Below are 9,675 nucleotides of genomic sequence, written 5' to 3' on the forward strand. Positions count from 1 at the left end.
GAGTGTAAGTTTTCTAGGGCTGGTGGTCATTTGCATTAGGTGTGCCACCTGTGGACCAATCCAGTCTGTGTAGCACCCCTAATTAGGAAGCTAAGTGTTGGGGGAGGTGTGTGAGATACAAGAAACCTGAGGTTTAATGGTTTCTCTATTTGAAATTAATAACACAAGATCTATCATAAACAATGCAAGATCAAAGATCAAATGGGAACTGTAACCAAGTGTTATAGAATTGTGTCTGATATTTTAGAAAGGCATCTAATAAATTTATTAAAATAGGATGGTGTTGTAAGCCACGGGAAGTGCATATGCCTATAATTCCAGTACTTGGAGGCTGAGACATGAGTATAACAGTTTCCATGCCAGATTCAGCAACTTATTGAGACCCTCAGAACTGAGTTAGACCCACTTTCAGAAAGAAGAATAGCAGCTGGGTGTGGTGGCACACACTTGTAATCCCAGCATTTGGGAAGCTTGGACAGGAGAATCTTCCTGAAGTAGCCTCAGCTACTTTGTGAGACCCTTTGCAGCATATTGAAACCCTGTTTAAAAAAAAAAAGAATTAAAAATAGGGCTGGCGGTGTCCTCAGAGGTAGAATGGCCCTGGATTCCATTCCTAGTATCGAAAAAAAAAAATAGGGCTAGAAGTGTTGCTCAGAGGTAGAAAGTCTTTATTTACAATCCCCAGGACAACACCACACACACACACACACACACACACACACACACACACACACACACACGTGTCATGGGAACACTGGTCTCCAAATTACATTATCAATATAGGACATAAGGTCCACCATGGATCAATAATTTATATTGATTAGTATGTATGATTTCTTCAATAACTTTCTAAAATCTTTTAAATGTGTATTTCAACTTATCCCTCCTTAGCAGAAATTTTCAAGAGAAAGTAACTCCTATCAAGGAATATTTGTAGACCGATGTGGTGCAAAAGAAAATCATTTTATTTTGGTACTGAGTTCAGGCTTGAAAAGAACATTAGGCTCACTATTCTGGATAGATCATGTTAAGGTAAAGGTCATTAGTTGGCAGCAATGGTCTCTTGAATCCAGTCCAGGTAGTTGCAGACCTTGGTGTAGACACCAGGTTTGCCTTTCAGAGCACAGCCAAAGCCCCAGGAAACTATACCCTGAAGCTCTCCATTGCAGACCACAGGGCCACCAGAGTCACCCTGAGAAACAAGAAAAGGACAATCAGACTCCTGTTTTTCTCTAGCACAGAAGATGGAATCCATGTTATTCTTCTGTGGTCTGGGAAGCATTGCAAGTTCCTGATTCTCCACAAAACACATCCCTTAACACATAAGAGCTAAATATCAGTCTCCCACCTACAATTTGTTTCTTCCCAGTTGCTCCTCTCTATAGTTGTTCCATAGGACCAAGGAAAGTGAGGAGTGGAGTGATCTGAGTCTGTTTCAGTATATACCCTCCTTTCAAATGGGGTTTATTCTATGGATACCTCCTAAGAAGTATGCTTCAGTATACTAACTGCACAGAAATTTCTATGTAAATCTTTACCCTTAATACTATACAATATATAACACCACATAAAATAATTAATTCATCACAAAGCTATTTCTTACCTCTCAGTATTTATGTCATAAACAGGCTTAAAGGTTTGCATGTTGAAAAAGAAAAAAAAATCAGGGGCAGATGAGGAAGAATGAACTAATGGTAGGAAAATTAAAAAAAAAAAAACTCACCTGGCAAGAGTCCTTCCCACCCTCCAGGAAGCCCAGGCAGAACATGTTGGCAGTAATATCGCCTGGGTAGGAGTTGTGACAAGAAGAGTCAGAGAGGACAGGAGCATCCAGACACTGGAGGAGGGAAGGGAATTTCTCTGTTGGATACAAGCAAAATGGAAGATTACCCACAGATATCCTGGAAATTTCCTTCCTACTCTATATGCTCTGTTTTTCACTACCCCAAGTTTTCCTTTCAGTTTTTTAATAACTTGAAATCTGACTGAACTTTTTTTGACTAGATAGATTTCAAGGATTTTTTAGCTAATAAGTATTAATTATTTGAGACTAGAGGACTGAATATGGATCTCAGATGCAGAGACATGTCTGTGAAGCAAGTATATATTTCAGGTAATTTCAATTTCTTTAGCCACATTTCTATTTACCTCTCTGTTTCTAATTCTCTGTACATTATTTGGTGGCTCGAAATAAATACCTCAACATTTTATAATAAGTAACTTTTCTGTGTTTTTGATATTCTTAGAAAAGGAGAGTTTCTATGTAAACTAACAACTTTCAAGGGTGCAGATATCCAAAACTAGCCTCTGGCAACCTTGCCTAATAGGAAAAATTGAGCTAATTGTCCCTCAACATGCCTTTTACTTCTCATATTTTTAGACTTTATTCTGGTGTCCCAGGTGACACTTACGTCCAAAGCTCAAGGTGTTTCCCCAGCCAGACACAAGGCACTGGGTCCCAACAGATGGACAGGATCTTGGCAGAGAGATTGCGGACACTCGAGTGCTGATGGTGGCAGGTGCTTTCAGTTTAACCAGCATGATGTCATTATCAATATTAGTCTTATTATATTTGGGGTGGATGATCATCTTTGATACATCAATAAATTGCTCATTTCCCTCAATGACATCAAGGTTGTGTTCTCCCAGATGCACGGAGTATCTACCTCTGTCGGAGGAAAGGATTAAATTTTCCAAAATATCCCAGCTGAATTCTACAAAACCTTCAGTGAACAACTAATACCAATACTGCATAACGTGTTCCGGGAAATTGAAAGAGATGGAACTCTTCCAAATTCCTTCTATGAGGCCAGTATCACATTAATCCCCAAACCAAATAAAGATACCTCAAGAAAGGAAAACTACAGACCAATATCCTTAATGAACATAGATGCAAAAATTCTAAACAAAATACTAGCTATACGCATTCAAAACTATATCAAGAGAATAATACATCATGACCAAGTCGGTTTCATCCCAGAAAAACAAGGCTGGTTCAACATACGCAAATCAATACATGTTATTCACCACATAAATAGAATCAAGAACAAAAACCACATCATCATAGCCATAGATGCTGAAAAAGCATTCGACAAAATCCAACACCCATTTATGTTAAAAACACTGCAAAAAATTGGGATAGAAGGAAAGTACTTCAACATCATTAAGGCAATATACTGCAAACCCAAAGCCAACATTATATTGAATGGGGAAAAACTGCAAGAATTTCCGCTACAGTCAGGAACAAGACAAGGATGCCCACTATCACCACTCCTTTTCAACATAGTCCTTGAGACTCTTGCTGCAGCAATCAGACAAGAGAAGGAAATCAAAGGAATTCACATAGGAAGAGAGGAATTAAAATTATCCTTATTTGCAGATGACATGATCCTCTATCTGGAAGACCCAAAGAACTCAACCAAAAGACTTCTGGACCTGATTGACAAATTCAGCAAAGTCGCAGGTTACAAAATCAACCTAAAGAAATCAGTGGCTTTTCTTTATGCCAACAACGAATCCACAATGAAAGAAATAAAAACAACAATTCCATTCACTATAACCTCAAAACCAATAAAATACCTAGGAATAAACCTAACCCAAGATGTAAAAGACCTCTACAACAAAAACTATAAAACATTAAAGAAAGAAATTGAGGAAGACCTTGGAAGATGGAAAGATCTCCCGTGCTCATGGATAGGCAGAATAAATATCATCAAAATGGCCATTCTGCCAAAACTGATCTATAGGTTCAATGCAATTCCCATTAAAATACCAGTGACATTCTTCAGAGACCTAGAAAAATCAATCATGAATTTCATATGGAGAAAGAAAAGACCTAGAATAGCCAAAGCAATTCTCAATAACAAGAAACACGCAGGAGGCATTACAATCCCAGACTTCAAACTATACTATAGAGCAATAGTAGTAAAAACAGCATGGTACTGGCACAAAAACAGATATACTGACCAGTGGATTAGAATAGAAGACACAGAAACAAACCCACACATCTTTAGTCAATTAATCTTTGACAAAGGGGCCAAACACATACGCTGGAGAAAAGACAGCCTTTTCAACAAGTGGTGTTGGGAGAACTGGCTAACCATTTGTAAAAAGATGAATCTAAACCCCTATATCTCACCAAACACAGGAATCAACTCAAGATGGATCAAAGACTTAGAAATTAGACCTGAGACTGTGAAGCTAGTAGAGGAGAGCATAGGTTCAACACTACAACATATTGGCACAGGCAGTAACTTTCTCAACAAAACCTCCAAAGCTCAGGAAATTAAAGCAAGAATAAACAAGTGGGATAACATCAAACTAAAAAGTTTCTTCTCATCAAAGGAAACTATCAATAACCTAAAGAGGAAGCCTACAGAATGGGAAAGGATCTTTACCAGCCACCATTCTGATAGGGGGCTAATATCCAGAGTATACAAAGAGCTCAAAAGACTCTACACTAGCAAAACAAACAACCCAATCAAGAAATGGGCAAATGAACTAAATAGACACTTCACAAAAGAAGAGATACAAAGGGCTAATAGATACATGAAAAGATGTTCTTCATCACTGGCCATCAGGGAGATGCAAATCAAAACTACACTGAGATTCCATCTAACCCCAGTCAGAGTAGCAAGCATAAAGAAATCAAATAACAACAAATGCTGGCGAGGATGTGGGGAAAGAGGAACTCTTTTACACTGTTGGTGGGAATGCAAACTAGTTCAACCACTATGGAGATCTGTGTGGAGATTCCTAAGAAAGGTGGGAATAGATCCACCATATGACCCAGCTATACCACTCTTGGGTATCTTTCCAAAGGGGTTGAATTCAGAGAAATACAGCAACATATGCATACCTATGTTCATAGCAGCACAATTTGTAATAGCCAAAATATGGAACCAACCCAGATCACCATCAACAGATGAATGGATAGCAAAACTGTGGGAAATACACACAATGGAATTCTATTCAGCCATAAAGAAGAACAAAATTATATCATTTGAAAGAAGATGGAAAGCCCTGGAGAACATTATGTTAAGTGAGATCAGCCAAGCACAGAAGAAGAAGATACATATGTTTCCTCTAATATGCCCAAACTAGGAAACACAAAGAATACCAGTGGGTCTCCAGATATTGAAGGGGAAATATTAGCTAAGTTTAGATGGTAAGATAGGAGAGGAGGAAGGCCGGTCTTGATTAATAAGGGTCTACACTTGAACATGTGTAAAATTATGAATAAGATATGGTTAACCTGGACAACCATTGGTGGGAGGGGGGAAGGGAAAATGGGGGCAGGGGGGGGAAGAGGGCACCAAATATAGTGTAAATGTATACTATTTATGTTCAATAAAAAAAATTGTTAAAAAAAAAAAAATAAAAAATAAAAAAAAAAAAAAAAAAATTTTCCAAAATATCCAACATGAGATTCCTTATTTTCTCCCATTACTTCCTCGAATAGCAAAAGCACAGGTTCCCTTCTCTCCTCTTCAAATGTTCAGTCTTGCAGGAAATTATGCACTTAAGGTCTTCTTGTGCAATATCACATGAGGTACAGATTAGAAAATTCTGCCCCAACTGTCTCTACTCTTGGAATCCTAAATCATGCCTTCTTGTTAGAAGAATTAGGTATAGGAATAGAAAACATAAGTTTTAAGAAAACTATTGAAGATGAAAAGATTGATTCTTCCTGCCTTATTTTTCCCTCTGAGATTACCAAGTATCATTGGGTGGTGAGGCATTTGTCATAGACATTAGAAAATATCAAGTTACAGAATGGAGGGTTTAATTTTATTATCCTCCCAGAAAAGTGAAATACTCTATGATTTTTACTCCTTAAGTAATAATCATTAGGACTATATCTTGATTTCTGTTCTGAGCTATTTCTAAGAATCTTTCCTCAAATACTCTTTCATTTTCATACCTGGGATGCCAAAATTTAAGAAGGTAGCAGTCCTACAAAATAACCAACCTTTTTAATGAACAAAGAGGAAAGTTTTCCATCATATTACTTTATCTTTGTTTTCTGTGACTAGAGAAGAAATTGAACCAGACATAGGAATGTGAGTTATGGTCACTTACAACAGGTAGGATTTGTAGCAGTGAGCCGCAGACAGGACCTACTGATCACTGATGAGGGAGCCTCCGCAAAAATGTCCATCAACATCCAGGGACACCTGGTAGGGAAGGGCATTCTCTGAACAGGTGTAGCCCCCGACAATCTTATCATCATCATCAACAGTGGGGAGAGCAACTGACAGGAAAGATGGAAACTCAGTGTCAAACATCCAGCTTGCAATGTTTTCTCAATCCTGATGATCAGCAGACCCAGCAGAAAAATGAGAATATTCTCTTGCCTCACATAATCAGGAATGGAATGTTTAATGTTACTTTTCATTTACATTTTAGTGTTTCATACATTAAAGTATACTCTACTTTCATCTCTCTGTTTTTAGTGTATTTACATGATATTCAACACAACTCTGTTTCCCTGTGGCCTCTATTTGACTCACTCCTTTTGATTATGACTTTTCTTGAACAAGTGAGATTTAATTAGAGCTAAACCAATATCTAAGACCCTGTTGTCTTATCTTTTTCAGCTACCTGATTACAGAGCCTACAATGAACATTTGTTGTTGTTGTTTTCCATAAAAGTAGAGAAGGAACAGACTCTTTCTGATGTGTTCATTAGAAAGACTCACCTGCAGCTCCCAGGAAAGCAAGGAAGATGAAGGTCTTCATGATTTCTCACTGGATATGGAGTGGGAATTGGAGGAAGGCTTTTTATCCATTGGTATTTATACCTTTAAAAATGTCATTGACACTAATAGCCACAGGTGTCAGAAAAATGATTTCATTGGAAACACACAAATCTAAATTTAGAATTTGATTCTCTGACTCATGGAAGATGATTCACCACTACATTTAAACATTGATACTTTTCTTTTTTTTTCAGAAGGTTATGGGAATTGAAGTCACAATCCCACCTGGGAGAAAGTGGGTTGATAGAAAAAGAGGCTGGATTAAGGTCACAGGAAAAAATCTCCAGGTTTTTGCATTCACATACAAATATTCTAGGTACCTGGATTTTTCACATGTGTACTTTTGTCTTAAGAAATAACTCAGACTATATACACTTTGTGTTTACCATTGCCTCTAACACAAATATATGCATCGTTTCATGGTAGTTTTCATTTTGTACATCTAGGTTATATTTTTATTAGTAGTAGAGAAAACATGTTTCCTCAGAAAAGGAAAAATAGTCTTCTCATTGGTAATTAAAATATATAAAAATGAAACAGTGAAAAATGATTCCTACTGGTATTTGTCTAGTGCTAACTCTGTTTCAGGGAATAGTAAACCCACTTTGTCTCCACTTTCTCATTTCTTGGATTTAGTTACCTATAGTTAACCAGGACCAAAAATTTTAAACATAAATTTCTAGAAATTGTAATTCAAAAATTTAAAATGACTTTTGTGACATTATATTGGTATACTTGTTTTATTTTGATCACATAAATAATGTACTTATGTACCTAGATCAAAATTGAAAACTTATCACATGCATGCTTGTTTAACAAAATTTTGGCACTACCTGAAGTTTCAGAGATCCAATGGGTCTTGCAATGAATTCCAAGAACACTGAGGGCACTAGCTTATTTAAGTCCTTTCTATGTTAAGTTAACAATTCTGATCATCAACTCACTTGAAGCTTTCATCATGACCAGTTTGCTGGTGAGACTTGGTGACAATCAGGCAAGATCCTGGTGGAGTCAGGATTCCATCATAGAAAACTGGGCTTCAGAATGAATGTGCACATGAAGGCCATGCAGAATTGTGGGCAGATGATAATATAAGTGTAGCTTGAGAGTTTCCTATGCATCAGGAATCATGGAAGAGTAGTCCATGCATCCATTGTTCCAGCTGTCACAGACATTCGTATAAATATGGTTCTGAACTTTTTACCATTTCAACAAGTTTGAGGAACAGAAGGTGTAGAGGAGTCAAATACTTCTCATGTAGCTTCCTAGCTGCTAAGAGGTAGCCCCAGCATTCAACACTCAAGCAGCCTCATACAGGGCCAATGTCTTTCACTGTGATTCAAAGAATATACAAGAGATGCAGTGTGAGCTCTATCAACTCAGGGTCAAACTGAACCAATTCCAGCCATTAAATAAATATTGTTTTGACAGCAATTATCTTATATAATGAAGACAAGACCAAGAACCCAGAGTGAGTGAATCTTAAGACATAAGCTACAGTAGGATAGAGTTCCTAGTTTCCACTCATAAACATTCTATCTCATCTCATCTGCCAAAAGTTAGATGAGACCATCTCCTTAGACCAATTATATAAGAGCTGAGATAATTTCTGATTTTGTTTTTGTGTTGATCCTGAAATTTTGTTGGAACAATGATAATGTAATCAAAATCAGAACTTCATAATCTTAAAACTTTTGACATTTGTGGTCAGATTCTGTTCATATTCAACCCATTCTGTTCATATTTAACCCATTCTTCCTTAAATATAAATAAAATATAATAAGAACTAGTAAGTACAATAAGTCAAATAGTCTAATAGGTCACTAATTTAATAAACAACGTATATACTGTATGATGTTTTGGTGTAATGTTAGAAGCTACATATTAAGGTTTTTAATGGCACTGTAATAATAATAATAGGTTTTTGCAATTAAGTTTCTTGGCTCATCGTTTTCCCTGGTCATATACCTATCTGAACTGAAGATAAGAACCTATAGAATTATAGGCAGAACAAGGGTAGCACCATGTCAGAAAGACAGACATGGTAGAGTGGCTCAGAAGTGAGACACTATCACCTTTGAAATTGAATTCATTAACTCGTCCCTCCTATTGTGCTCCTCAGTAGTCTCCTGCTTTGCCACTTATCTCTGCTGTGTAAACCTTTTGAGGCAGCACTATTTGTTCATCCTCACAAGGACAGATAGGTCTGACATCACTGATCAGAATGTATCACTTAGTTAACCGTGTCAGGATGCTGCACAGTAAAATCTCATATTGTCCTTTGTTTATTTTTACTCTTAAAATTTAAAGTTTGCACTAACCATCTGTATCCCTGTGTAATTCTCAGCATCCCTTATCTCTATCTATTAACAGTTACCTTTTATGTTGAAAACCTGTTTTATAATAAGGAAAAGAAAAACACTGAAATATAGCTTTTTAAACTATAAAGGCTCTAAGGCTTTAACTCCTTTGTGTTATTAATGATCAAAATTTTGTCAATTTAACTTGCTTTTATTTCTTTTAACTTGGTTGGAACTTTTGTGAAGCTAACTCTTTCCTTCTAGTTGCAGGTATCTATATTTTTAGTATTCAACATCCTGCATCTTATATTAGTTGCCATTACAATTAGTTGCCAGTAAACAGTCATATTTTATCTGGCAAATTCAGCCTTGTAGCTATTTCTGACAGCCCAGAGACAGAAAAAATGAATTTTATTGTTTTGCCTACAAATAGATATGCTTATTAGCAATCAATGCTAACTCAATCAAATATAACCTACTAGTTTGCTTTTTTGAAGTTATTTTTGGCTTGTGATATAAAGATTAATGTAACTAATGGAAAGATAAGTTAAATTATATTGTAGAAATTGGACATTTCTGAAAAACTGGCAAAGTGAAAGAATCACGGGAAATTT

The 9,675-nt window shown here is 36.6% G+C and overlaps 1 pseudogene across 1 annotated transcript; it reads right to left on the reverse strand.

Moving 5' to 3' along the window:
• Positions 1–1,042: 1,042 nt before the first annotated feature.
• On the reverse strand, positions 1,043–6,741 carry LOC308267297 (cationic trypsin-3-like; annotated as a pseudogene). The gene is made up of 5 exons: positions 6,702–6,741; positions 6,082–6,253; positions 2,412–2,662; positions 1,724–1,860; positions 1,043–1,192 (listed from the first exon to the last, which is right to left on the reverse strand). The product of its transcript is annotated as a cationic trypsin-3-like (transcript).
• Between the last annotated feature and the right edge of the window lie 2,934 nt (positions 6,742–9,675).

The sequence above is a fragment of the Muscardinus avellanarius genome (genome assembly GCF_963383645.1).
Source record: "Muscardinus avellanarius genome assembly, chromosome: 9".
Lineage (NCBI taxonomy): Eukaryota > Metazoa > Chordata > Mammalia > Rodentia > Gliridae > Muscardinus > Muscardinus avellanarius.